This window comes from Nyctereutes procyonoides, unplaced genomic scaffold, assembly GCF_905146905.1.
Source record: "Nyctereutes procyonoides isolate TBG_1078 unplaced genomic scaffold, NYPRO_anot_genome, whole genome shotgun sequence".
Taxonomy (NCBI): domain Eukaryota; kingdom Metazoa; phylum Chordata; class Mammalia; order Carnivora; family Canidae; genus Nyctereutes; species Nyctereutes procyonoides.
Window position 1 is genome coordinate 3,295,972 of NW_026575148.1, and position 3,673 is coordinate 3,299,644.

The 3,673-nt window shown below is 45.5% G+C and overlaps 1 long non-coding RNA gene across 1 annotated transcript; it reads right to left on the minus strand.

Annotated features, from left to right (window-relative positions):
- Positions 1-1,380: 1,380 nt before the first annotated feature.
- LOC129501681 (uncharacterized) lies at positions 1,381-3,298 on the minus strand. Its single transcript, XR_008662792.1, has 3 exons — positions 2,889-3,298; positions 2,397-2,515; positions 1,381-1,544 (listed from the first exon to the last, which is right to left on the minus strand). It is a non-coding gene; the product is annotated as an uncharacterized LOC129501681 (long non-coding RNA).
- Positions 3,299-3,673: the final 375 nt, after the last annotated feature.

Sequence of the window (3,673 nt, forward strand, 5' to 3'; positions counted from 1 at the left end):
GGAGGGCATGGGAGCTGCGCACCCCCTCCACCCACACCTTCCCATATGTATCTCTTCCATCTGGCTTTTCCTGAGTTGTATCCTTTATAATAAACTGGTAAATGTCAGTGAGGTATTTTTCTGAATTCTGTGAGCCATTCTGGCTAATTTTCAAACCCCAAGAGGAGATGGTGGAAAAACTCAGTTTATATTCAGTTGATCAGAAGTGCAGGTGACAACCTGGGTCTTACGATTGGCATCTAAAGTGCAATCTTGTTGGACTGAGCCCTTATACCCAGGGCATGTGCTAATCCTGGCCAATTACTGTCAGAGTTGAGTTAAATTGTAGGATAGTCAGTGGTTGCTGAGAATTGAAGAATTCCTTGGTGTAGAGAAACCCACACATCTGGTGTCAAAAATGTCCTGTGGGCAAAGAGGAAACAAGTTTTCCTTTAGTTGATGTTCCTTTTAATTGTGTTCAAAGCACGATCTTGGAGTCTAGGGAGAACATAATTTCCATACAATGCAGGTCATAAGTACCATGAGGTCAGGAGCCATATGTCTTGTTTGCCACTTTATCCTCTACCCTTCCCTTGTACAGGACACAGCAGTAAGCACGTGCTCCAAAAAATACATTGCATGAATGAATACAAGTTTAGTATTGCTTCACTAATGAAAGGGTACGCTTGAAACCGCATCTAGTTAATGCCACCCTACAGACTGCCCAAACTGCCCTCAGGAAAAACAGAAGCACCATGAATTCAGATCTTGAGAGTGGTCATCTGGAATACATACCTTATGCAAAAGTAAGGATATTCAGGTTGAGTAACGAGACACTCAGTTTGCAAATAACACATGTTCGTTTTTATGTTGCTAAAGACTCCTTGCTAGGAAACGAAACACTTGTAATTTAATATGTAATGTTCTCAGGGTCTGAGGCCAAACCACCTCAAGTTGTGAACGCTTTGGCTCTGAAGAGCCAGTCAGGGTCAGGGCAGGGCAGTACTTGGCCTAATGCCCCTCCAGAATAAACCAAACAGCTACAGGAAGTGGTTTCCGTGATTCAGTAGGTGGCACACTTCCTTTTGAGTCAGAACTGAATCATGGCCGTGAGAGACAAAAAAGACCTATTTCTTTATCCCATACTTTTCCCCTATTCCCAATAGTAAATTTATCACAGTCTGTCATATGACATATCCTGTTTAGTTTAATGTGTTTCATCAGAAAAGAAAAAAAAAATGTGAATCAACTCCGAGGAGGCAAGAAGAGACTGGGAAACACGGCAGATTGAAATGAATCCGAGCATCATTCTTTCATCAAGGGCCATATTCTCCAAGGAGATTGGAAGAAAAGCTATAATCTGATTTCACTGGGGTCATAAAGGCCCCAGGTTCTCTCGACTCAAATCTGACCCATTTCCAGTGGAAGCAATTAGATCACACTTACATAAACCGTGTTGCTTTAAATGGCTCTGCTCTCCTCTTCACTCACTGACCCTGGCTTCCTCCCTGGCCTGTCTGCTGGAAGGCTCTTCTGGTGCTGTCCCAAGCATGGCCCTTGATCAGCTGTGGGTGAAATGATCCTGTTCTGAATGTACTGAATGCTGCTGGCAATGCTGTAAATTGTTTTGAGGCTTAAGGAAAAACCCCCTGGATATCAACAAGTCATAAAAACAGACATATTTTCTCAGTGTGTCTTTTATTTTTCAATATTTACAGTTCTGGGAATGTAAACATTTTTATCCATATTTTCATCTGATAAACTTGGTTTTATTATGTATTTGTTGCTTCCTTCTACTCCAATTGTTCTGGTTTCGTGTTTCAAAACAAAGATTCAGAAACTCATGCTATACGTCCTGTATTTATATCACACTTGGAAGGCTGAAAATCAGACAGGAATCAGAAATCTTACTGCCATGGGGGTGCCTGGGTGGCGCTGTTGGTTAAGTGACCACCTCAGTTTCGGACCAGGTCATGATCTCAGGGTTATGAGATCGAGCCCCACATTGGGCTCCAACCTCAGCGAAGGGTCGGCTTGGGATTCTCGCTCACCCTTTCCCTCTCCTCCTCCCACCTGCTCATGTACCCTCTCTGTCTCTCTAAAATAAATAAAGTCCTTAAAAAAAATGCTATTGCCATGTTACTATTCTACAGCTGCTCGGTGAACCATTCCAGTTGAACACAAAATTCAGAATCACTTGAATGTGTGTTCACATTCAAGCTGAACCAAAAATTGCACAGCTGTGTGACCTTAACCTCTCTGAACCATAATTTCCTTAGTCTATACAGTGGGACTCTAGCATAAGGACAATATTACTGTGAGAACTAAATAAAGCTTTTACATAGTGCCAAGAACAGCTCCTAGTTCATACTTGGCGTTTAAAATAAGCTGGTGCCCTTTCACTTTATTTACAATACCTTTCCATTGGGAGGTAAGAACAGCATTTGGACAGCACAGCTGCATGAGCGCACACAGCCTCATCCTTCCCACCGACGTCAGTCACGTCCAGCTCCTTTAGCACTTTCATCAGCAGCACCTGCAGCACATGTGATGTCAAATGGTATCCTTAATGGAGCGGCCGAAGCCAGCTCCTCCGGACGGGACAGTTGTGGCTGACAGATGACAGCCAAATGTGAGGGAGTCCTCATCTGACACACTGACGAGAGCACCTAGAGGATGGGCCAGGAAGAGAACCACGGGCGGCGCTCAGGGCCAGACAGCAGCCGCTCGGCCCAGGTCAAACGGGGCAACGTCCGGCAGGCAGGTGGAAATGCCCTTCTGAATCCTCCACCCTTCCGCAGCCCTTGAATTCCTCCCACCTAGCCACACGGAGAGGGCCGTGGCTTTGAGGGAAGAGTAGTGGTCCCCCCTAAAATTAAGGTCCAAAACACCGTTTTGTTTGTACTCACCTGTCTTAGAGGCGTCCCTTCATATATTGTGGTCGCGCCTGGTTTCCGGACTGCCTCTTCCCCTGGACTGTGAGCTCCTAAAAGGCGAGGAATGTGTCTTAATTGTTTTTTTCGTCACCCCTTACCTGTATAGCTCAGTCCCTAACCCACAACAGATGCTCAACCAGTGTTTGTTGATCTAGAAGAAAGCCAAGGAAGTCAAGTCGGAGAGACCATGGGAAAACTCAACAAGGAGTCGGTGGCCTCTGGGGCCCAAGTCTCATAGGAGGACTGGCTGGGTAGGCCAGTTTGGAGAAAAAGAGCCAGAAGTCAGATCCCCAGTGTGACAATATCGGGAAAAGAGGACAGAAACTGTGAAAATTGCACTTGTTGCAGTCTAAGCTAGACATGACTTCTGGAGGTCTGGCCATTGTCTGAGTGGAGTGTTGATCGGTCTCTGCTGGAGGCTTCTGTTTAAATAACTACCAGAGTAGGATGACTCAGCAGGCAGAGGATGGGGCACTCTCAGGCTGTCTCCTCCTTTAAGTGACAAATCACATTGCCCTGGGTGTCTGTGGAGGTCCCCGGTATGACACACGATAGCTCCTTTCTTGCCAGCTCATCAGCCAGGGTGCCAAGTCACCCATTACTAATTTGGAGATGGATAGAAATTGTTTGACAGGCATGATCTCATGCCCCAAGCCTGGAGATTCCTCTTTAAAATGGACTCTTATCATTGGATTCGGGTGCTGAAATTTAGAGGCTGCATTTAAATTTGTATTCTGTCTCTCCATCCAGGACTCCTG